This window comes from Petromyzon marinus, chromosome 1, assembly GCF_048934315.1.
Source record: "Petromyzon marinus isolate PM22_M1 ecotype Great Lakes invasive population chromosome 1, UKy_Petmar_22M1.pri1.0, whole genome shotgun sequence".
Taxonomy (NCBI): Eukaryota; Metazoa; Chordata; class Hyperoartia; order Petromyzontiformes; family Petromyzontidae; genus Petromyzon; species Petromyzon marinus.
The window spans coordinates 19,809,760-19,837,165 of record NC_133667.1 but is presented as its reverse complement, the minus strand read 5'-3'; the positions used below and the strand labels follow the sequence as shown (position 1 = coordinate 19,837,165).

General features: G+C 41.3%; 1 protein-coding gene across 2 annotated transcripts in view; it reads right to left on the bottom strand.

The window, feature by feature from the left end:
- LOC116951237 (synaptic vesicle glycoprotein 2C-like) overlaps nucleotides 1–21,422 on the bottom strand; it is an 86,854-nt gene extending 65,432 nt beyond the window's left edge. For both annotated transcript variants that reach the window (XM_032969909.2, XM_032969764.2), the window contains exon 1: nucleotides 21,239–21,422. The gene's annotated coding sequence lies outside the window, so the exon portion shown is untranslated. The remainder of the gene's footprint in view (nucleotides 1–21,238) is intronic.
- Between the last annotated feature and the right edge of the window lie 5,984 nt (nucleotides 21,423–27,406).

Below are 27,406 nucleotides of genomic sequence, written 5' to 3'. Positions count from 1 at the left end.
TTCTGGCCAGCTGGAATCAGCAAAGCTTAATTATAGCTGAAGCTTTATGTGAGGTAGATTCGCAATAACATCGCAGCAGAATCCATTTATACTGCTGAAATATTCCATAGCAAATTTTCAATTAGAATTACTTTCAAATGAATGGAAATGTTAGAATCACCCGAAGAACAATAATGTTTCCTAAAGGAATCATCCGGGATGAAATCGTAAATATGAAATGATTCCTGTAGAAATTGTAAGCTCGAATCAGCATTATATACAGCAGCCATTGTCTATCCACTGCTGGATGAAGGACCCACCATGCTGTCTCCATGCCTCGTGGTACTACTATTCCACCATCCATATCACACCAGCGCCCGAACTGATCTCTGCACTCCATGGTGGATAGCCTCCATCACCAGTCTTGTAGCGATGTGTCCCATCCAAGCCCATTTAATTTGATCAACATTAACGGGTGGTGGTGGTGCACGCCTGGAATCCAGCACTGTGGAGACGAGGGTTGGTGGATCACGTAATTGTTGCAAAACTCTGGCTGGCCAGGAGACGTGGCACAGCAAGTGTGGCCTAATACCATCTATCCCATCTGTCCCAACTGTATGGGATGGAGTGTTTCTCACTCACATGCGTAAATTTCCCCTGGGTGTGCCGGTTTCCTCCCACATGCATAAACACTCATTAATTGGCTGAAAACATTTTAATATAAAACATACAATGCAGGACCCTCCTGTGTGGCTTCCTGGCTAAATAAGTACTCATTGTTATTCAATATGTCTATGGTTTGCTATCGGAGCATATTAATTTAATCGACACCACCTTGGGTACATTAATAAAGAGGTATTTTTGGATTGAATTTTGTATCAGGTGACAGGTCATTGGAGGTGAGAGTTTTTATTTTAACTAAAAACACAGCTGGCAAATTATTTTAAAAATCTGTTTGTTGAATCTGAGTATATGCGGTCCGTGTGTCAAGCTTATAAATGTTCCTGTCAGTATAATGCTAGCTAGAATCCAATCCAAGGATTACAAATCACTTCGCAAATAAGGTTGCAGGCCAAGACAAAATATTAAATACACCCGTGAGCAATTGGATGAGAAAAAAAATCTTACACTGCATCTTGAGCAAATTACAGCATGAACAGTACCTGCACAACAACCTGTCGTACATTCATTTGTATGTGCGTGACGCAGTCTCTTCACTATTTGTGGCAGGAGCATTGCGGGGCAATCACGCAATTGTCAGGGCAACAGAGAGAAACCGGGCGCTGTTCCTCCGTTAGGCCTTTGATAATATTCTCTCTTGGTGGGACTCCACTGTTTCCCCACGTCTCGTGGCAACTGGATGACAGAGGTCCTTTTCGGCCAAAACAAGAGTCGAGGCATGTGTCCAAAATGTATTTCTCAATGTTTTAGTTACAATTATTGCACATCCCTTTCAATGGGCTTAGTGGGATTGTCTTCATGCTGTGCTGTACGCATGTATACTCTCTGGTTCTTTCGGTAAAGTCACGTAGACAGAAACATTTTTTTTTTATAAAGAACACGACGTTTCGGTCGCAACACAAGCGTCCGTCATCAGGTGAGGACGGACGTTTGTGTTGTGACCAAAACGTCGTGTTCTTTTATTATTATTGTGTCTTCTACCTACGTGACTTTACCAAAAGAACCAGAAAGTGTGGATTCCAGCAGTCACGAAAGCTTCAAATAAAGATTGTACGCTTGTAATGATGCAGTACAAAACAATGATTGGCATGCCATTTTAGTCGTATATCTTATCGAAGCAAAGTGTCATATTTTACAGAAATTACTACAAGTTCGGACAAATAACAATGTAAAAGCAACCTTTGCAACATAGGCATGTCGGAAAACGAGCGTGTTGATCCTATTTAATTCACTACCCTCTTTTACCCCTTATCAACCCCTTCACTAAATTTTGATTTAAAGCTTTCGTGACTGCAGTAATTCATATTCTTAGTTTTTTCGGTAAAGTCACGTTGAAGGGAAACAACAAAATAATAAAATATATTTATTGTTTTATATATTTTATTATTTTGTTGTTTCCCTTCAACGTGACTTTACCGAAAAAACTAAGAATATAACCCCTCCACTGTTAAAGACCTCGTGAAGTGCAATGATTGGTATGGAAACGGATTATAATGTGGCAGTTAAGAAAGCAAAGTGCTATGCTCTAACAAATCAGGGAGGGAAAACACGCATGGATATTCTTGTTGAATGCTGTTATTTATATCACATAATGAGGTGAATACATAGCTTTAAGACTGCAGAATATCACACCATATTAGGCAATGGCCCCAAGCGATGACACCACAAAGCAATGTTAACATGTGCCACTTCTATACGTTCCTCTCACCCAACAATTGATGGTGTTCGCTCGTACTCTGTCAACAACAGTTTGGCAATTTCCAGCCGTCTGATGTCCAGTACAGTAATTACACGCAAAGCCTTTGTATCTTGACTATGCCACATTAAGGAAAAAACATTCATTTACGGGATGATAGTTGCATTGTTAAGCCATTGGTGACCATTCTGAACCCAACCTCAATACAATGTATATTCTATATATCAACTTGATTTTCACAGGTGAATGAAACCCAGATACAAACCCATGATCTCAGCAAAGCTGGTTCAGCGCCCTAATACAGCCATTATTATGAGCCATTTAAGCCATCAATCACCTCTTTGTTTTGTTGTCTAGTTTGTATGTTTTCGTCACTCTTCATTTTGCTCCATTTTCCAATGATCCCTTTAAGCCTTAAAATACACGTAACTATTGGGCTTTAGTATTCTTTGGGTCTTTTGGTAAAGTCACGTAGATAGGTTTTAGCTAGAACTGGACTCTCAATCAGCCGTACAGTCAGAATTCACCCAAATTATGAAAGAAGTGCTATATCCTGTTTGCAGGCTGAAGTCAGTGGTGGAAATTGTGTTGAGTCTATATGGAGGACCACTGCTGAATGCCCACTGGATGTGACCATGTCAACAAACCCGCAAGGATGAAGATCTGAATTAGCACAAATTGGGGCGCTGCGGTGGTGGATGTTAACTACCTCGTCTAGTATAGAGGAAGTCGCGGGTTCGATCCGAACCTTGACGCCTGTATAATATGGAGCTTGCATGTTCTCCCCTTGGTCGTGTGGATTTTTCTCCGGGTTCTTCGGTTTTCCCCTCTACATTTAGAAACATGCTCTAAGGGTATTTACTAGCTACACATTTCCACATAAGCAACTGTGTTGAGTTATCAACATACATATTACATATATTACGGTGCATAACCCATCACTGAACTGCAGTCATGCTCGCAGCAGCTTTTGGCCAATCAAAACCATCACCTTGCCATACATAGCAGGAGTCACCAAAAGATTTCCAAAATCATGAGCAAACACAAGATCCAGGTTCGATTTAACACAGCACATAAAATTTGTGATCTGTGATCTGATCCCATCTGTGAAGGATGTGATCTCTGACATGCAACATCCCGGCGTCTACAAACTAAGCTGTGTTTGCGGCAGTAGTTACAGTGAGGGAAAAAGTATTTGATCCTCTGCTGATTTTGTACGTTTGCCCATTGACAAAGAAATGATCAGTCTATAATTTTAATGGTAGGTTTATTTGAACAGTGAGAGACAGAATAACAACAACAAAATCCAGAAAAACGCATGTCAAAAATGTTATAAATTGAGTTGAATTTAAATGAGGGAAATCAGTATTTGACCCCCTCTCAATCAGAAAGATGTCTGGCTCCCAGGTGTCTGCTAAGGGGAAAGGACAACTTCACCACATCAAAGGGACGATGGACGGGGCCATGTACCGTCAAATCTTGGGTGAGAACCTCCTTCCCTCAGCCAGGGCATTGAAAATGGGTCGTGGATGGGTATTCCAGCATGACAATGACCCAAAACACACGGCCAAGGCAACAAAGGAGTGGCTCAAGAAGAAGCACATTAAGGTCCAGGAGCAGCCTAGCCAGTCTCCAGACCTTAATCGCATAGAAAATCTGTGGAGGGAGCTGAAGGTTCGAGTTGCCAAACGTCAGCCTCGAAACCTTAATGACTTGGAGAAGATCTGCAAAGAGGAGTGGGACAAAATCCCTCCTGAGATGTGTGCAAACCTGGTGTCCAACTACAAGAAACGTCTGACCTCTGTGATTGTCAACGAGGGTTTTGCCACCAAGTACTAAGTCATGTTGTGCAGAGGGGTCAAATACTTATTTCCCTCATTAAAATGCAAATCAATTTATAACATTTTGGCATGCGTTTTTCTGGATGTTTTTGTTGTTATTCTGTCTCTCACTGTTCAAATAAACCTACCATTAAAATTATAGACTGATCATTTCTTTGTCAGTGGGCAAACGTACAAAATCAGCAGGGGATCAAATACTTTTTTTCCCTCACTGTACATTGCATAAACTAAGGGACATGTCTCAGACCGTGATCGTGAACATAAGACAGATCTGAAACACGGTAGGACCAATACCTCGGCCGTGGCTGATCATTGTTTTAATGCTGTGGGCTCACACGAAATTGATTTCTTCAAGACGAAGGTACTTTGCAAACCCACTGGCTATCAGCAAAGATTCGTTCATGAAGCCATCCATATTTATAGACACAGACACAATTTCAACCGAGATGGGTACAAACTGAGCAATCATTGGAAGGGCGTTATTAACCAGTTTAAGTCACAACTGGCTGTGATGTCTCCATCCTACCTTCCGATGTTAGTAGTTATTTTCGGCTCTTCTGATTTTACATTAAAAGTTTTAAAAATGTATCACACTAACACAGCCACCTCGCGCAGCAGCTCTGTGATCTTACATGCACATGCTTATCTCTCACATTGACATAGCTGCTGCATTGCAAGTAGTGCGGCATTGTCATTGTTGCTGCATTGGCAGTGGTGCACTGACCATGACCCTGGTTGCCGCCGATACACTTGGGCCACGCCCATCCCCAAACCTTTATAAACATTTTGCCTTCAGAGGCGAACTCCTTTGCCTGATGATGACCGCTTGTGTTGCGATCGAAACGTCGTAGTTTTTGTTATTTTCTTTGAACCTATCTACGTGACTTTACCGAAAGACCCAAAGAATATGAGTCATGCATGTTCTTCGAATTAATGATCAACACGTGTAAAAATAAATTGGTGGTTAGCTGTCAGGTTATGGTTATAAATAGACTTGTTAATTAAAAAAAAACACCTTCGTGCAGCATGCACATGCTAAATGTTTAAGTAATTTCACATGATGAGTGTAATCGTGCATCAATTAGATTAATATTAACAATGGCCGATGATACTCGCCGTACTTTGTGTACGAGTTGATTCAAATTATTTGTTAAAATTGGCCAAGTCAAGCGTGAGAACCTATTTGCCTAGGTAGTGCATCACAGCATCCACCATCCAGCACCATTCCCTCGGGCAGCGATTCCCCAGCTGTGGCTTGCGAACCTTGGTCCGCAAGGACGTGCATGAGAAGTGGTCACGTTTTACTGCATTGTGGTCCACGATCATTCTTTGAAGGTTGACGTTAAGTCCCAGGTCCAGGAAGCTTGGGGCCTACTGCCCTCAGGGTCTCACCCGGCAAGACCCTCCTATCCCTCCATGTCTCAACAGTATTTGTCAATCTGATACGGCCAAGAGGCCTGCTGTGGGCGACCCCTTGGCCTCCTCCACCGATGAGGTTCTCTAGCACAGTAAACGTGGTGGACAGGGTCAACGAATAGCCATTTAGCCATACGTCCATATCTATACATATAACTGCTCAATCCGAGCTATAAATTATCTGATACATGCATTGTCCTTGTATTGTTAGGCTTTTGGCATTCTCTGGTCTTACACTGGTCAGACAAGGCCATAAAGAAGGCTGTCTCTGGTGTAGGCCAATCATTTTTAAAGACAATGCATATATTATAAAAGCATGTTTGTTTGCATGTTTTGCCACAAGTACGTGTGGTTAATGCAGACTTGATGCCTTGACAAAGGTTTCTATTTGGTGTTTGAGCACCTTAACACCTGTTTTATTGCCAGAAAGGGTAAAAACTATTTCTAGTGTATGTGTAGTGTCGTAGGTCTCTTCACCCTCTCTCTGTCTCGCCTGTCGAGGCGTGGTGTGCGGGTGGCGTGCGGCACACGCACTCAGTTGGAGATGAGGTCGTCGCAGGAGGCACCGTCCTCATTATTACAATCACGCCACCAGCTCCTGCCCCCTCTCTCACGACCACGCTGCCGTACGGCCCGGCCCAGACACGACCCTGTCCACGTTGCACCGACGGCGTCGACCGAGACAGCCAGCTACTGTCCGGCCGCGCAATCATCGGGCGAAGACGCAGCGACGAAGGCGGCGACGACGAGACGAGTCCACTCCCAGAACCGGCAGCCCGGAGCTCTCCCTCTCTGCTGCTTTTATTCCCTGCGGCGCGGCTTGGCTCCGCCCTAGCCACGCCTCCCTTCTCGAACCCACCGGGGGGTTCCAGGGGCCTCCCCACGAGGTCTACCGTGACCCTTGCCCCAGTTCCTCCACCCTGCCGGCACAGCCGCCTATATGCTCAACGTCGTGTGAGCTAAGTGTCCACCTGCATTTGCAGCTGCTGTACAGCAGTTAGCGCTGTGTCACTACATATGTATTTATGTTGAACTTCTTTCGCACAGTACGTAGCCAACCGTGCTAATTGGAGGTACAAACATGTAGTTACAAACCTCATCTTAGTTTCCTGCAGTAACCTGTGTTATTAATCCTATTGCTACCCTGATATTCTGCAAAAATATACCTGGTGATACTGTACTGCATTGGCTGTTGTAGAATTAACAACATAAATACTCAACACATTCGTTAAAAACACCACATTAAAACAAAAATATATAATCGACAACAAGTAAGGCAATAACCGTTCTTTACACCAGCTAAACAGTGGCCACAGCGATAGAGTTCATATGGGTTGGAGGCATATGAATAGTGACCTAATAATAGCTGAGTACCAGATAAACACTTCTATAATAAACATTATAAAAAGCATTCATAAATAAACTCATTTTTATTCCAAGTAAAATTATAAAATGTTGTTGACCCAATGTTTTGTGGGAAGATGTGTGATTATGCGAACAAATAGACTGCATCCCTGGCATTGCATTCCTGGGCCCAAATACCATTGCAGTAATAAATACAGTATAGTAAATAAAACATAAAATAAAGTAACATGAATAGAACAATAAAAAAAATCTGCTTTATTTTCCCTTACCCTGAGTCCTGATTGCTGGCTTGCTTGTTGGAAGGGGGCGAAATGAGTCACCACAATCACACAAAGATAAAGATCTACAATTACACACAGACACACTGACACACACTGGGCACGCAAAGACAAATATCCCCCGTACAGCCTGTAACAGACTGTTGGGGCAAGTGCTGTTAGCGAGCAGCACCTATGAAGGCTACCGGCACTGTGACACGAGTGGGGTGGGTGTCCAACACCACGCCCGGCCGCCTTTGTCTCCCCAGTGGCGATGTTTACTACACACCGCACCAGGTACTCATTTGAGGCTGAGTCGACATAGGGGAGGAAGCCCATGACCGGTTCACTGTTTATGGCCGTGAGCGGGATTCGAACTCGGCACGCCGGGTTCGTAGCGCAGCGCAACTAGCCGCTCCCCACACACTTCCACACACACACACTTGCGTGCACACACTTCCACGCACACGCATACAGTGAGGGAAAAAAGTATTTAATCCCCTGCTGATTGTGTAAATTTGCCCACTCACAAAGAAATGATCAGTCTATAATTTTAATGGTAGGTTTATTTGAACAGTGAGAGACAGAATAACAACAACAAAATCCAGAAAAACGCATGTCAAAAATGTTATAAATTGATTTGCATTTTAACGAGGGAAATAAGTATTTGACCCCCTCTCAATCAGAAAGATTTCTGGCTCCCAGGTGTCTTTTATACAGGTAACGAGCTGAGATTAGCAGCAAACTCTTAAAGGGAGTACTCCTAATCTCAGCTTGTTACCTGTATAAAAGACACCTGTCCACAGAAGCAATCAATCAATCAGAATCCAAACTCTCCTCCATGGCCAAGACCAAAGAGCTATCCAAGGATGTCAGGGACAGGATTGTAGACCTACACAAGGCTGGAATGGGCTACAAGACCATTGCCAAGCAGCTTGGTGAGGTGACAACAGTTGGTACGATTATTCGCTAATAGTAGAAACACAAAAGAACTGTCAATCTCCCTCGGCCTGGGGCTCCATGCAAGATCTCACCTCGTGGAGTTGCAATGATCATGAGAACGGTGAGGAATCAGCCCAGAACTACACGGGAGGATCTTGTCAATGATCTCAAGGCAGCTGGGACCATAGTCACCAAGAAAACAATTGGTAACACACTTCGCCGTGAAGGACTGAAATCCTGCAGCGCCCGCAAGGTCCCCCTGCTCAAGAAAACACATATACATGCCCGTCTGAAGTTTGCCAATGAACATCTGAATGATTCAGAGGACAACTCGGTGAAAGTGTTGTGGTCAGATGAGACCAAAATGGAGCTCTTTGGCATCAACTCAACTCGCCTTGTTTGGAGGAGGAGGAATGCTGCCTATGACCCCAAGAACACTATCCCCACCGTCAAATATGGAGGTGGAAACATTATGCTTTGGGGGTGTTTTTCTGCTAAGGGGACAGGACAACTTCACCGCATCAAAGGGACGGGACGGGGCCATGTACCATCAAATCTTGGGTGAGAACCTCCTTCCCTCAGCCAGGGCATTGAAAATGGGTCGTGGATGGGTATTCCAGCATGATAATGACCCAAAACACACGACCAAGGCAACAAAGGAGTGGCTCAAGAAGAAGCACATTAAGGTCCTGGAGTGGCCTAGCCAGTCTCCAGACCTTAATCCCATAGAAAATCTGTGGAGGGAGCTGAAGGTTCGAGTTGCCAAACGTCAGCCTCGAAACCTTAATGACTTGGAGAAGATCTGCAAAGAGGAGTGGGACAAAATCCCTCCTGAGATGTGTGCAAACCTGGTGGCCAACTACAAGAAACATCTGACCTCTGTGATTGCCAACAAGGGTTTTGCCACCAAGTACTAAGTCATGTTGTGCAGAGGGGGTCAAATACTTATTTCCCTCATTAAAATGCAAATCAATTTATAACATTTTTGACATGCGTTTTTCTGGATTTTGTTGTTTGTATTCTGTCTCTCACTGTTCAAATAAACCTACCATTAAAATTATAGACTGCTCATTTCTTTGTCAGTGGGCAAACGTACAAAATCAGCAGGGGATCAAATACTTATTTTCCTCACTGTAAACACTCAGCGCGAGGCCGACTCATTGCATCTCGTGGAGGGTCGCTCCGCTTGACCAAATAACTTAGTATTTCAGTTTGCAAGTGCGAGTTCGCGTTTTAAGAAATTGTAAAAAAAAATCATGGAAGCTGCTTCATAAATGCAGGTGTTCGTAAGTCGGTGGTTAGTAAGTCGAAGATTGTCTGTAAAAGCAATTTAACGGCCATGCCTCTCTGAGGTAGCATTTTTGGTGATGAAACGTTGCCAGTGATATATTGTTTTCATGAGGATGTTGAGGTTTTTTTTTGGCAACAAAGATGTTTTAGTCGTGCCCTCAATGAGTAACCACCTCTCAGGAGGCACAAGAATAACAAAAACATGGAGTTTTGTTTTTATGCTACAATAATGGCCACATCAAGTCACCGCGCGGTTGAGCTAAACCGTTACCCTGTAGGATATTTGCAGCCATCTGAAGACTTCTGATTCTGAACCTCTGTTTTGCTGGATAATGCTACCAAGACTTCAAAAGTCTCACCCACGCACATTGACAGACTTCACGGCACCATGCATAGTTATGGAAGCCTGGATTTTGGTTTTAAACAAGGAGACCTGCAATATTAACAGCGTTGTTACATTTAGCCTAACCCAGTTAAACAAAAACTCTACAAATGAGACAGAAAATATGAAAACAATACATATATGATGGTAAAAATAACACAATCTATTCTTGAATCGAATGCCAGCCCTGAATTGGGACAATTCACCCAAACACCAGGGGGTGAAATGCTACACCTTACTTAACGCATCTGCTTATGAAAAGTAACACTGCCACTGCTGTGCAGCGTTACTTTGCACTGCAAATGATGGTGAAGTTCCAATCACAATGTACTGCATGTTGAACTTCTTTTGCACTGTACGTAGCCAACCGTACTAATCGGAGGTGCGGAATCACACTCTCCTTTACCACACGTATGCTGGCACGCTTACAAGCTAAATGCCATTGTGGCTAAGCCAGCAGACCGGCACAAGGTGAAGACCCAAACAAATTTGATAACAATACTTTGTTAAGAATAATCAGTGTTTTTTTTACGTCAAGCAAAGGAATGGATCAGCCCCAGCATGGCAAAATAAGATGCAGCCCGTCATTGTCAAAGCAATATCATTCCAATTGGAATCCATGTATTTTTTAAAATAAAATTTCCATTTCAATTCTTAAATCCTGGCTTATGCCAGCAATTACACATTTCAAGTCACTTTTCATACGCTGATAACATATTATGTAGTACTGCGTGCCAACCCTATTACCATGGTGGAGGCGCGGTGATGGAGCTTGGCACATCACGACAGGCAGTGCATGGACTGCAGGTGCATGGACATCTCTTGGGATTCTTGCCATGGCTGTGGATTAGTGTTTAGGGCGCAGTGAAGCCTCTGTGTGCGGCTGTACAGAGCGGTGAATGCAGATATTTAAACCTTGTCAACACAATAGGATTTCCCCAATGTCCACTCATACACTGCCCAAGCTATGTAATGAAATACACGTAATGCAATGTACTACCGAAATATAACATAACATTAATTTACTAACACGCAATGTAATGCACTTTAAGCAATACTACTACCTCAGTGACCTTACTGGAGAGTACGATTTTTGGCATCCATGAAAATGACTTTTCCTCATTAATGGAGCTTACAACTTCTGTAGTCTTACAGCTCCATCTGTGGCCACTGCTGACAACAGTGGCAAGTGAGTTCTGAAAGGTACTGGGCCATTTCATCAACCTACACTTACCAGCATTATGAAGTATGGTCATACAATTACAGTCATACCTCGGTATACGACCGCTTTGGAATCCGTCGAATTTGGTACACGTCGTGTTTTGACGAGAAAAAAATGTCTTGGGATACGACGCCTCGCTTGCTAGAACTTGTATGGGTCGGGATGAGTCACCGCGTACCCGCGTAGACCCCGTTCACGACTGAGACAAAGCGCCGCTCCTCAGTCTGCCTGTAGATCTCGTTCAGTGCACAACCCTTGCTGTAACACCCTGTGAATTTTCACGTGTTTCAACTCCTCTCAGCAAAGGTAAAGTGATGTTAGATTTTATTTGTATTTCAATTTCTTTTAATGTATTTATGCATTTATTTTATGTATGCATTTTAGTGATAAGTAGTGTCTAAATTATTTTATACAAACCCATTAGTGTATAATATGCCATATGAAATATCGTTTCTTATACTCTGGAACGAATTATTTCCTTTCCCTTGATTTCTTATGAGAAAAATTAGTTTGGTATACGTCATATTCGGTATAAGTCCTCCTACCTTCTGGAACGAATTAACGATGTATACCGAGGTGCCACTGTATTATGACCAACATGGTGCGGAGATGCGCCTTTTCATCCAGCAATCTATTGACAAACGGCTATAAAGTATTATTACAACTCATGGCAGGCAGGCAATGATGCACGGCTTAGAAATGCATTTACAGATTGTACCTTTAATTTGGATTGCATATTCTTATGAACAAAACATGCCACTGAGATAGTGAGCTTTCGAACAAATATGGGATTACATGTCGTCTGAGTCTGAAATCTAATTCCAAGGTGAGAGAGACCACTTTCCCCAGGCAAAATAACACAATGCTTACATACATATGCCTAGCAGGCAACAAGAAGCAATACAGCAATTTAGACATGGATTATGGTGGCATCCCCATTATTATCACATGGGAAGTAAAGCATTTGTCAACAAGAACAAGCATACATATTGCCAATTTAGGCATCGTTTTGCAACCAATGTATGTATGTTGAACTTCTTTCACACCGTACGTAGCCAACTGTGCTAATCGGAGGTGCGGTGGAAGGACAACAAACTAAACACAAAAATCTGAACTCCAGAAATGATCCATAATTGAGGTTTTTGGGTTAGATCGCGTAAATGTGTCGTTAAAACCCGCCACCATCCGACACAGCAAACTAAATCTGGCTGTCACCTGATGAAGCTGGTTGTAATTACTGGCGAAACGTCGTACTCAGATTGTAAATGTTGTGGCTTGGCTCTCCAACACCACACCGGTGTACTGTACTAGTGACGAATTGGCACGTTCTGTTTACGTGACAACCCTTACTGGTTGGCTGTGTCGAGTGGTGGCGGATTTTAATGACACATTTATATATTTACGTGCTATAACCCAAAAACCTCTATTATGGATGATATTGGTCGCGAAAGCCCACGTACGTGTTAAACTCAAGAAATGAGTTAACAATCTAGAAAAATTAGTTTTAACAAGTACAGACATCCAACCCGAAAAGATTCTGGAAATAACAGCAAATGCTAAGCCAGCTATTGAGAACCTGCCCGCCAGGTGCTTGAGAGGTGGCAGTGCAGCAATATTAGTAAGTGGTAAAGAGAAAACTAACCAGGTCGACAATAGGCTAAAGGCAATAAGCAATTCCTGTAGCTGGTTGGGCAGATTCAGAGACAAACTTGGCGTTTGTCACTAACGTACATCAAACAGGAATGAGGATTAAAGCGTCATAAAAGAAAATACATCTTGAGTTAACCAAAGGGTTATCCTTACTACAAATAGAAACCTCATCTACCAATATAACATCATAAATATACAGATGAGGATTGATTTTGCAATCTAAATATAAAACATTTAACCACTAGGCAACATTCAACATTCTCAAGCAGTGTTTTCCAAGGGAGCATTTGTTTTAAGCGGGTCATGTTCTTGCAAGGAAGAAATGGTGTTGAAAAACTATGGTTCACAATACCCATAGGCTGATGGACTAAAGGCCTCTTTATTTCGCATGGCGGAACACAATCTCATCTATGTTTTATTAACCGCCATCCACAATGAGAGCACATCATACATATTTCATTCACAGTAATCAGCAACTCAGTGAGAATGGCCAATGTGGACAGGACAAACTATGAAACGTTACCTATTGAGAGTGCCTGGGAAGAACAGCATCGTACAAGTACCCCAGCAAAAAAAAAATACTAATTACAGACAGAAGGCCACCAAGCACAAGTATCTGGGGAGTAATCTCACAGATGGCAGAAATCCAGCAAGTCTGGCAACCCAGCATTGAAAGAATAAACCTGGAGGAGATAGGTGACAATAAATATAGGTTCCATTGAGCAGTGTTACAGCAGCAGCACTGAAGCACCAAGACAAAGTTCAATAACCTGTTGCAAGAAAGCGTGCACCATCATTATATACGATTATCCAATGTCCATTGTATCTTCAAAAAACAAGGTGTTTGCAAATTCACATGTGCAGCAGTGAAACAGGCATAATTCGTGCATCCAATGTAATTTGTCAGAATATTGATTTATACTGGAGGAATTCGATTAGGTATGAAGCTCTTTTTTTTTACAAATGTCTAGCAGGTGTAGGGGGTCAGAAACTTTAAAGTGTAAGGCTGAGGGGTGAAGACATCACTAGAGATGCCTGTAAGACAAGGCTGTAGCCATGGAGTCAACATTGGGGGGTCCAAATCTTCCAGAGGGTCTGGGGGTCCCCCCCCCCCCCCAGAAAAAGGATCTAAATTTGAAAACTAATTTCCTGCCATTTCCTGCCTAAAATATTTTAAAATTCACTAACACATAGGATGGACTTTTTTATTAATTTTGTACAATAATGCCTAATAGTGTATTGTATTACATTGCTCTGTTTTTTTATTTTTTACCTTTTATTGTTTCGTTGTATGTAATGGCAGAGATTAGGGATTAATAAAGTACAACCATAACCACAATCATATAAACAGAAATCTATTTTATAGCAATATATTGTGGGGGACATTTTGAGCATTTGAATATTAGGGGGGATGTGTCCCCCCCAATATATACAGTATTACAATTACGGCCTTGCTGTAAGAAGACAATTTTAGTTTTGAATTTTTTACGTAATATTTATGAAATGTTGGTTGTCAAAAAATATCACTATAATAAATGTGATGATACAAGTTGAGTAAGATTATGGTGACATTATGCAAGGATACTTTACAGGAAAACAGAAACGTTTTGTATTGGGCCATGAATGGTGATTGAACCAAGCAAGATACTTTTGAAAAAAGTACATTACCAATGCACTTGTGCCTGTTACATTGTAAACTTGACTTGTTTAGATTTGAATCATGTGAAGCAACTTCTGCCTAAAACATTAATGATCAGCACAAGGTGATACAATCTAAATGAGTTTATAAAAAAATTCCTTCAGGTGACCGTCGACAAAACTTGATGGATTCTAGTGCAATTAAAGTTTTACTTGTTTAAAAATAAACATCCACAGTGTGCGAACATGTTGAATTCAATTACTTATAATCTAAAATAAAACTGGCGGTAATATTTTTATCATTATCTAAGAATAATAAATAATATAAGCCCTTTGTCAGTGCAGTACTGAATGATGGTAGCCCCATGATGAATAGGTCATAGCCATACTTTGCCTATTTTCTAAAATTATGGTAAACAATTGAAAAATATTTCAAGATTTTATCTGAATACATTTTTATCTAAATGCTTCCATATATTTATGGTTTGTAGGCATTATCCTCGTTGCGTTCAAATCATGGACAAAGGAGCTGGTCTTATGATTGTTCCTTATTTCAAACCATTTATCATATTCGCGGCTGGACGCCATTTACCCCTCGTCTTTACTTATTTTCTCAAATCCCCATTTTCATATGAATCGTGTTATTGCCGTCATGTCACGAGACGGAGAAATGTCCTTCCAAAACTTACACAAAGGGCTCAGAGAAAATTGCGCTGCATCTCAATACTGCAGTAAAGTTCTTTAAAAGGCCTCGCCTCAATTGTCCCCACACTTATATACGCGTCTCACATTCAGCACCATACTGTGCAGTGCATTTCTTTGCGATACGCTGGTGAGCTGTGAGCAGAAAAGTGCAAACGCATAAGGGCATGAAACAAAATAGAACAACATATTTCATGAAACATGTTTCATTTGCTTTCTTAGATAAGGTCAAATATAACTGTGTATTTATTATTATCATCATCATCAGACCTTTTTACGACAGTATGACAAAAATGTTACAGTACTGATCTTTTACTTATATTATTGTTATTGTATTACTGTCATTGCAATTGAATGACACTATTCATGGGAACAAATGTGTAGGGTAATGAATGATCGCAGTATGACGTTAAGATAAACATGGTAATCCAATTGGAACATTTGAGTGCATTATTACACAAACCTTATTAAACGGCTCCATATGATGAGATTCCACATGTCTGAGTTCCCAAGGAACATCTCGACACCATGACAGCTTGTTCTCATTTATAATTTCCGTTGCAATGGCCAGGAAGTGATTTATACCAATGACCTCTAACAGACAAGGTCATGCTAGTGCTTTCAGGATGAGACAAATGTCAATTTAACAGCATCCCTTATTACATTATAAACCATGCGTAGAGTATTGAGAAATTGTTCACTCATACATTAATTATTATCGAAAGCTATTTCTGGAATACAATACTATCACAGAAATACAATACCGTACTGTGCGTACAATACAGATTTAACAACCCGAAAGGAATTTCGCTCCAACGAAATTTTCCTGCAGAAAATTATCAAGAAGTTTCAAACATGTTTTTTTTTTAGAAATGTCAAAAGGAGAAACAAGTTGTAGGGGGGGGGGGGTTTGTGTTTCCAAATAATAAAAAAATCGTGTCACTCATGCTTTCATTTCAGCCGCGCAAGCAGCGGGGTGTGAGAGTGGCCAAGATGCTGCAGAGGGATCGTAATGCGCCACTGTGTATTGTGTGCGCTGCACCTTGGATCCTTGGTGAATGTCAAACGATTCAACGGTGCCCCGAAGCTTGCAAATCTCCATGACAAGTCAACGTCTGATGTTTGGCCTTTAACGATACGCGTGCCTCGAATGTGCAGCGGCTAAGCAGCTGTGAAAACACTAAAACATTGATTTGTGTTCGTTTTGTCCCCTTATTATATTTTAAATGGAATCTGCAGAATGTTCACGAAAAATATATAGTGTATGATTGGCCAGATTGAAGTCACGTGGAGATAAATTATACTGTGATCGGTTGGAATGAGGTCACCTGGGAATTGACGGCTGATTGAAATGGGATTACATGGGCCTTAGCAGCATTGTTTTTTCACAATTTTGCTGAGATGAAAAGAATGCTGGCCAGTAATTATGCAGCTGATACGTTTGTAGAATACAACATTTAAACTGTCAATTTGTCTTTGCAACATTTGCACATTGGGCTATTTTCCTACCCAAAGCTAAAAAGTATAAATAAATAAAAATAAGCAATCTATTTGTGTTCTACATCCTTTTTAAAATTAATATTACAGTACTCTTATGTCAATCCAGGAATTACTCAACCAGTAGATCTCAGGCCCAATTTCAGTAAATTATCTATTGAAAGCGAAAGAAGATTGTAGCATATTCTTGGTTCTTTCGGTAAAGTCACGTAGAAGGGAAACAATAAAATAATAATAATAAATATATATAACAATAATAATATAACAATATTATTTTATTGTTTCCCTTCTACATGACTTTACCGAAAGAACCAAGAATATGAATCCCTGCAGTCACGAAGCTTTAAATAAAAATGTAAGATTGTAGCAATTAACATATTCTGTACTAATGGGTTACCGTCTCCAATACGAGTATGGGATTTACATGTTCATAAGTATCTATGAGTTCTATGCCTTGTCACATATTTATATGAAAATGGCCATAGCAAGCCATAGCATCAAGCCATTGCATTTGGCAAGACAATTGAGGTCATGAAAAGACTACTGTTACCTTTAAATCAGAGTTGTTTGGGAGTACATAAAAAAAGACTATGGATATATATTTTTTTTATGATTTAAGCATCAAGAGGCCATTGAGATTAATATTTTTAGAAGAAAAAGACAGGTACACTTTTTAATTGACCATAGTTGTAGGTTTTGGGATTTTGCACGTATTGAATATTTATCCCGGGTGACTGAGTGTCGCGCTATTTGACTCCAGGCACTCATCACCATATTATTATGACCGGAATTACGGTACAGTAGTACTGTACAGTTAAGGCCAGATTTGCAAAATACACGGTTTGTATGAAACATAAAGATGGTGCAAACATCTCAATAATGTCATAATAATAATTATTAACAATATTGGGTCATATTACATAAATATAAATGTGTCGTTAACCAACCACCACCCGGCACAGTCAATTAATAAGGTTTGTCACATAAACGAAATGTGCCAATTATTTACCACTTCAGCACACCGATGTGTTGGAGGGTAACCCACAACATTTACAATTCGAGTACGACGTTTTGCTGGTATTTATGACCGGAAAGCAGGAAGACTTCTTCAGAATTCTAGCAAATCACCCCATGAAGCTGGTTGTAATGATATATTGCATTTATTTTCAGACCAGAAGCTCTGTGAGAGAGTTTAACTCACAAGTGGGAATGCTGGAAGGTTCACTCAGCCCTACATTATTCTAGTACTCCTTTTGTGAAATATCAACTGTGCTTCCCATAGGAATGTGGAATTTCAGTGGAGTGGGAGAGTGGTGCAGTGGTTTGCACAATGTGATACATAAGCCAGGTGGCCCGAGTTGGATTCCCAGCCATCCATGATCAACATCACTTGCGAGTAATAGCGAAACCAGTGTTGGATCCCGACACATCACCAAACTGCATTAACCAGCTTGGTGAAGTATGGTCAAACAACCACAATGCCACACTTGGAGGAAGCCTTCATCTAGCTGAGTATCTGAGGACTGACAAATTGCCATATGTTATGATGATTTAACATTGATAACAACCATCCCATGGTCATTTGATGTAAGATATATTTTTTTTACTGTCTTTGCAATTAAATTTGTGAACTATCAAATGGGCTGTGATAGCACCAATTAGGCCTCGCAGTTTTAGAAGAACATACATGAGGAAATAATTGGTACTAAGATTTCATGCTAGGTTTATTTGGAAGCACTTCTGTCTGTATGGAACTATTTTAAGTTCAGTTACTCACAAATGTCATAATCATGAGCCATTGTCTAGCTACTGTATCTATCCCCCATGTCATAACCATAACGCACAGTCCAGAGATGCTACAATACATCTCACTCCTGCACATATACTGATCTCATTGCTCAATTTCCTGAACAGTTTTCTCTTTACCAGGGCTGCTGGAGAACAAGGAGCAACGGTTCAGGTATGTCGTTTATGGCGGTTGTTTGGCTATACTTCACCATGATAGTGAAGGAAACCCATTTTTTCCCACCTCTCACCAAATACCTGTCTAATATAGGAGCCCCGAACGCTGTATAATTCCACAGGCCTTGAAGAGTCTTGTGCATACAGCCAGTGCCATATTGAAGAAACGTCAAAATAAACGAGATTTTATCTATATTCTTGGTTCTTTCGGTAAAGTCACGTAGAAGGGAAACAATAAAATAATAAAAAATATAAAACAGCAAGAAATGTATTGCTGTGGTTTTCACACCTGATGATGATTGCTTGTGTTGCAGTCGAAACGTCGTGCGAATTTTATTGTTTTATATTTTTATTATTTTATTGCTTCCCTTCTACGTGACTTTACCGAAAGAACCAAGAATATGAATCCCTGCAGTCACGAAAGCTTTACGTCGATATTTTACGTGTCATATCAATATTAAGTGGTATTTAATATTGTTTTATCTTGTGACCATAAAAAGAGTCAAACAGTCAAAGTGGCATCACGTTCAATTGACCATAGGTTGTTGCTCATCTTGTTTACATCCCTTAACCAGTGGTGGAAATCCCACGTTCCTATGGTGAGGATAAATCTCTCCGTAGGACAACCACTGTTGTGGTACTTATTTGGTCGAATGCAGAGAAGGGCTGAGTCAACCCCAAAACAATATTTGTATTCACAGTCTTCTGATTTCAAGCCACACTCTCCACCACAGCGCCACCCAATCAGATATTTTGCCCAACCCTCGATTAAATCCTGCAGATTTCCACTACAGGTACCATAATATAAGGTACAGTAAACACTGTCTTGTCTAATAGTAACCGCTTAAGAAGACACGCTGTGATGGCAACTTCGGGTGTAATTATTTGCACATGACAGGCAATAAAAAAAGCGTTTCTATATTTGTGAGATGCAGCTAAAAAAACCTACATTTTCCATTCGTAGACGAGTGAAATCGTATTTGTGGTTTGAATTAACAAGATCAGACGACGGTGTAAAAGTGAGTTCAGAATAGAGGCGAAAGAAATGCGAAACGACATGGTTAAATGCGCAGTGGTGTAAGACCAGCTGGAGCAGCGTGCGATGAATAAGCGAGGTCACCGTTTGTGAGCTTACTGCCAGTGAGATGTCACAAGGTTGTTGAGCAGAACGCTACGTGCCATTTCAGCAACGTCCCCAGTAAAGCACCGGAATAATTACAGCTGGCATGCCATTGCAATAGAGGAGCGGGCTGAGTGAGGTGGCTTTGGGGGAAATAACAAATGGTAATTTAAAAATATATATCACATATCAGGTTATTTTCATCCTCTCTTTCAATTGCACTCCCCCTAATATACGTTGCTAACATACAATTCGTTAAAAAAATGTACCCTCGAAATCCCTAACTGTAGACATTATATACAGCACAGTGCTGCTTTTATTTTACATGTTTTGTTGCATCCAGCGGTGGTGCAGGGGTTCATCGCACCCCCTGTGCGATGAGCCCGGCGACCTGAATCAAATTGCGGCCCTTGGCTAACATGAGCGGCGAGTGATATCTGAACCGGTCCTGGGCCACCACCTCACCAGACCACACTGACGAGCGTGATGCACTACCGCTACACAAAACCCATAACCAACACGGCATGGGGGAGGCCTTCATCCAGCAGTGGATTGACAGAGGGCTGTACATATTTTACAACGTGTAAGGTTGTAATGTGATTTTGCATACGCAAATTTGTAACGTCATTTACTGTGTGTCTTTACCACACACAGAGAGACGTAGCCAACGTGATATTTCAATTGAAATTCCCCTCCAAAAAATCCTTAAATAGGTCAAGCCAAATGCGCATTTTCATTTTTCTGTAATAATCCATAGCCCTCTCTCGCCATTATTTTCATGCTCAAGTCTTAGCTGTCAGATGTGGATAAACCCATCTGTCTATTGGAATAATACGTGAAAATAAGACTGCCCATCTGTCTTGCGTAAATAAGCCTTTGCATCGTCATCAGTGGGGATGGCAGAATGGCCCAGAGGTAGCAAAGCAGGCAAACCACCTCCACTGCGAAAAGATTTCTGCCAATTCTCCCTGCTGCCACCTTCCCCCACCACCACCAATAATCTGGATTGCACTGGAGCGTGTTTTGCCGTTATGATGGGGAGGGTTTTTTATATCCATTGCTTATAACTACGCCAGTCCCACCAAAAGCAATACTCTGGTTACATCACAGCTAAATAGCACGTGTCGGTAACACATAGACAACACTATGCAGTGATATTATACGTTGTACAGTATCCTGCAATTATTGACCGCAGTGTGCCATTAAAGATACGGACCCATGCAGTGTTAGTCATTGTGTTGCCTATTCATTGCCCTTATAAATGAAGGTACATTTTTTGTATTTCTCTCAAACCAAACACGGTACAGTATTCTAATTGCACATCTCGTTAGCATCTAGATGATACGAGGTACATAGATCGGTATACTTAATTCAATAAATAAAAATCACCACACGCGCTATTAAATGGCTTCGTGCTCAATTAATTGGAATGCAGCCCATTTAATAACAGCGGGCTCGTTCAATGCCATTGTATCAGTGTAAGATCCTTTTTTTGTGAAATCGCCGCGGCATTCATGATCATCGTCATTATCAGAAGGAAAAAACACACACACACACTTTGGCAATGGTACGTAACAAACCAACAACAAAATCCTTACCTGAATCGAACAAACCGATGGTGACGTCTGTTGACCCTGCCACACGGTACAGATTGTGAGAGGTTGCTGCTTGCTATTCGTTATATGCGGGTGGATGGGTGCGAATGAGTCGAGATGGCTCTGTCTGTCAACCTCCGTCCGTCCTGGTCGAATGTCACTGTAAACGCGAGTGGGCTCGCCCTGAGCGTCTATTCCTCTCGAGTGGAGCGTGCCATTCTTTGGCTTTTTGTGGGGGTGCACACCAGAAGTCATTGCACTCAACGTAATTATGCAGACATTTCCATTCTCGATTTAAATAAATATATATACGTTTGTCAATTTACCGTGTTTTTTGTTAAAATATACGCAACGGTTTTTTTTGTATGTATTTTGTAAGCTGGGTGAGTGAATCCTTGAATGATACAATCCGCGACATTAAACCAAATCTTGCTGTCATTTGGTTTTTATAATTTATTTAAATTGTGAAATTCCTTTAATGTCTCGAAGGCAAAACAACTCACTGTATCATGTGTTTTTTGTACATTTACCGACACACGCCCCCATGATGTTGAATCGGCTCAACGTTTATTATTCAATATCAGTACGAGAAGAGTTTATTGAAAAATATGTGCTATGTCAGGTGTGTAGCGTGCATAACATACAGGTTATGCAAAAGTGGCCCATCTGCACGTAGGTATATAATGCGGTGCTGATCAAAATCTCGATATGTGTACAGTATATACCTTCTGAAATTATTAACAATTGTCCTGGATTTTACATGACTGTAATATTGTTAAATTGCAAAAACTATTCACTCAACTCCTGACTAACATACCGGCAAATAATAGTTTGTTTTCTTCTGGAGAGGTGGCTTTAGAGTATATTCACCTTACAAAGCAGGCGTAATGTAATAACATCCTCACATCTCAATGGGTCCTCTTCATTTGCGGTTTTAATCTGCTACAGTTTTCTGGTGAACTGAGTTTGATTCCTGGCCACCACGAACATCAGTGACAAGTGATATCTGAACTGGTACAGTCCTTAGTCATGAGAAATAGCTTATAGAAATGTAATATTACATATTCTTCTTCCACCTATCATATACTGCATACATATCCATTATTTATGTATTTATTTATTTAAAAACTATATAAATATTTTAACAATATGAAATCCCACCAATCCTTGGTTATGTATTTAACAATGTGCAGAGCACCTCCCTAAATACTACTGGCCGTCCTCATCTTCGAAAATAAACAACATCGTTCGTAACCATCAAGTGAAGGTGGCAGCTAAAGGAGCTGTTGACTAGGATTGTGGGATACCGAGTCCGCGATAATACAAGAAAGATTAGACACCAAAATCCAGTGGCATCCCCAACAGCTATGCGGACCCTCGATGACCATGTACACTCAGAATGTACCTATGGTCTAATGATGTCTCATAGTGGCTATACTTGCCTTGGTTCCATGATGATGTAAGTTAACTCTATCGGTTTGGACACAAGAGATGAGAGGGTATGGAATGAAGTTACAGGCCGAGCGCCGCCAGTTATTTGGCTCACTGCAAAAATAGTTCAATCTTGGTTAAGGAAGGTGTGAAAACGTACACAATATCCAACGTCTATAAACCTTTAAACATAACCTGTTGGATGATATTGCCAATCGGACAGAGCTGATAGCAGTAACGAGAAGGTTTTGAGAGCATGGCAGTGAATAGAGAGGTGTTTATTGTGATAGAGGGGAAAAAAGCCTCCTAATGGGGACTTAACCGTGAAATTTCATGGGTCGGATCTAGCAATAAGAAATGTGTTGATCAAGATACATTATCAATACAGTAACTGTATGAATGGAGCCATTTTTATAATAACACTTAAGCAAATATATTGGGACTAATACTCGTCTTGGCAGATGCTCTTTTCCACTATTTATTAGCAGGAAATTACCAAATTAGCACCCAATATCGGTGGAGTCTCATACGAATTGTCTCCAATATTCATAAAAATTAAACAATATTGAGTATATTTTAATCCCATTGACTTACTTAAATTAATGTTTGCCACAAATGTGAATGTCTCTGGGCCAGAATAGATTAAGGGCGAAACGTTGTGAAGCATGGATTTCTGGTGTGAGTTGCGGACACTGGGAGTGCACTTTCTGGTTGAGAAAACCCCGTTGTTGCCACGGAAGAAGGCCCGTTATGGAAACATACAAAGCTTTCAAAACGAGCTTCACTCTCCTCCCCCAGCATACAAACAGCATGTGCTGTATACTTTGTGGGCACCCTTTTGAATGCGCGTGTTTGCTTTTGAAGGGAGGGAAGTCATAATGGTTCACGCACTGCACTGCCATCTGGACGACCCAGTTTAAATTACTGATCAAACTAAACTATTAAACTCGTTTTTATTTTACCAGGTGAGGCCCACTGAGCTATATGGCTCTTTTTCAGAAGCGACCCTGCCACAAATGATAGATACTTCAACGAAGTGGCTTATCATGTGAATATTTACAGCAGTCAAATACTATACTCTAAACGCATGTTGATGCTAAATGTGGAGAGAACAACCCGGTGGACCCGGAACAAAAATCCACGCGACCACGGGGAGAGAGACGCTGCAAGCTTCAAATATACAGCAGCAGGCATCAGGGTCGATATCGACCCCATGATCTCCTGCATACCAGGCCAGGTAGTTAACATCTCGTCCACCGTGGCACCCCTGATCATAAACAACAACGCTGCAAAGGTCTGTCTGGACCTGAGCTGGTCCTACAATAGACGAACTTTGCCTAAAATGAGTACTCGGCGCTGTATGTAAACATCAACACAAAGCAACAGAAATGTGGAAGCGCTTGCAAGGGTGCTTGCAACACTGCCCACTTGTGCGACATTTTAGCTTTAATATTTGATGGCCCAATTATGTTATTTGTAGTGATGCTTTTGTTGTTACAAGCTTCCCCTCTTTTGCCTTCCCTTCGCCTTCTCCCTCCCCCTGTCCCTTTCTTTCCGCCACTATGTTAGTCATCTTCCTCCCTTACCGTTTTCCCCTCCCCATAAAGACATCCATGTGCCCCCTGTCCTCACCTGGCTGGGGCAGTGAGCCCAGTTCCCCCCCCCCCCCTCACCTAGGTCCTGTCGCGTCGAACTCGGGGTTGCTGTTCGTGCCATTTCTGCACCCCCCCCACCACCCGCGCTTTGTATCGGGCTCCCGTTGAGTTGTCATAAAAACCATTAAAAAATAGTTGGTAGGCCCACAACATCTGGACGACCATATATGGGATATCTCCCTTTTTTAGTATAGCTCAGAGTGTTCACAAATTGCAGAAGCATGGCCATTCACACAGATGAAAATACGTGTACCCTGACATATGTCTGGAAGATACTAATACATAGGTAGCATAATGTATTGCCTGGATATATGATATACACAATATTCTCTATACACGTGATAGAAAATGTGTACACGTAAAGGTGCAGCCCTGACATTGCTTGCTTATTGCACTGCTGGTGGAAGGGCCTCCCTTAGCGGGAGCCGTAGAGAGCCCCTCTAGAGGGCATTCTGCCTACTCTTCCATATTGGCCAGACATCTTTGAAGACGATGCAATGTGTATGTTATGCACAACAATACTGAATTCAATGTATTTACAGTGCGAAAACCACATGGGACTGTGTCATGGTGCTTAACTTATAGTCCCAAGTTGTAAGAGTTCAAATCCAAGCCATTGATAAACCCTGCCCATCGTTCCTCCTCGAGGAATTAAAAAAAACTGAAGGGCCAATTTGTGTGAAAAGTCAGCAGTGTCCTGTGGAAGACCAATCCTTACCAGGAGATGAGGAATGTCCACCTCTGTCAGGGGGGGCTGCAAAACAGATGAGCACCGCTGAGCATTCATTTACTCATTTGAGTGTCGACGCGGCCCTGATGGGCTCATTATATCCAATTATGCATCTGGACATGCACATGTGAAGAAAAGTAAATGGCTCATAAAAAGGGATATTACACGTCAGGAGGGGACGGTTGTGTTATTAAAAAGGGATGTCTTTTTTTTAGAAAAAGGCGGAGTCAAAGGGGGAATATGATTGAGAAACTAAAGGGGAGCTTTGATATTTGTTGAAGGAGATCTATTGAGAGATGCATCGCGATTAGCGAGCTGTGTACCATGGAGAGAGTGGCATTGGGGGTCTGTGCACATGGGGACCAGAGCTGAGTGAGCATGCTGCAGAGGTGGGGTTGGACTAGTGAAAAGTATGGCATTAGTTTCTTTCAAAATAGCATGTATTTCAAGGACAATGTTTTGTAGTGTTAAAACAAGTTGAATGATAGTACACTGTACTATATACTTCAGGTGACATGGTTCAACAGTAGTTGTTGACAGACATGCCTCCGCATAGAAATATGGAATTTCAGCCAAATGGCTCAGAGCTGTAAACAGGAGATAACCACCCTCTCAATGCCTGTGTTTATGATTAATAGTCCTATTCATACTTGGTATATGTTCCTTATGATGCAAAACGTAAATACGGTACAGGTAATCCTCGATTTAAGAAAGAGATACGTTCATCAAAAAACAAGTGTAAAACTAAATTTTGTCAGTCGCAATGGCTTTTCCCATTAATTTAACACTAAAAATTATGGATGTGTTTCGGACAGTCATTCCAACTCGACTCCTAACGTCAAAAATATACACCTATATCACGTACCACAACACAAATATAACATAAAGAACATACACGTTAAAACGATTGTAGAACAATTAATAAATCCGCATATTGGAATGCCTGGAAATGTGACATGGTGAGGCGTTAGCGTTGCACTGCAGGGACACCGTGACACTGCCGCGGATGGAAGACGACGCAGCCTCCCGGGAGCTTCTTGTTCGATCTCACGTGGCGTGCCGTGTGAAATTTCGTTCACGCGGAAATTCGATTCCGTTAATCGAAAAGTGTCCGTCGTTTGTCAGTTGTGTTAACGCGACATTTCTGCAAATCGAACGTTCGTAAATCAGAGGATACCTGTAATATGCAAGTACCGCGCTCCTAAAATTCCAAATAACACAGGTTCAAAAAAAAGCAGAGGTGCTTAGTGTAAACGTATCTTTTCCTAACAGCAAACTATTACTGACTAAATGCTATTTAACTCACAGGAAACATTTTGACACTGGAGATTGCTGTCTGCATGCTAAACGCAATGCAGAGCAGTTCTGGGGAAATTGATGAATCATGTGCACGTGCCATTGTTATAGATTCCAATTGCATCCACTTTGGATTATTTTGTGAATGTTTATTATTTCACTTGAATACATTGTTTACTTCATGGATTTTGACTCCTTTTTAATCATGTAAGTTAAAAGTTTAGTTTTCTGACGAAATAATCAACATTTCTAACTCGTCATCAGTCATGATCAAGCCACTGCTGGATAAAGGCCTCCTCATGCCGTCATCATCCCATGCATTCTCACAATGCGACAAAACATCTCACTCATGAGCTGATCTCTTTATTCATTCTCTGCTGTATTCATCGTCTTGGGCGTGTTTTTCTCCTCTGGCTGCCATTGGATCACCAGTCTCGTCCAATGGCCATCATGAGAATCAGAAGAATCGGATGTGTATCTCCCGAGTGAAGCCCATTGAGTTTAAAACAACTTTCAAGGGTGACTCGGCTGGCAGACAATAGCAGCATCAAAGTATTAACGATTACACAGGTTTGTTTGTATTTCAATACACTTAGTAACATCACTTTAACTTTTGAGATCTTAATAGAATCAGTTTAAGTGAGGACAGAGATGGCAAAATGGAGATGCCAAGAGACGAAACTAGGTGGTTACAAAACTTTGGAGCAGCGACATTAAATGCTTTTGAACCAAATTGTGTGTGAAATCTAGGAATCGTTCATTGACAGTCAGACGTGTCACAGATTTGGACATCCGTGAAAAAGACCATATCATCGGATTTCTCCTGGATTAATATTAATATTTTATTGGATTGTCTAATGATAATAACAGGTCTGACAAAATAATTGGAGAAAAACCACAATGTAAATGTCTTCCCACCTCCATGGACATTTGCCCAGCCATGGCATAGAGGTCGCAATGATGGTAAATCGAGTTATGTCTGTTAATATGTGCCAAAGAAGCAGCCTGATATGCTACATCACAGTAGTCCAATAAAATAATAACTGTAGCTTCAACAAT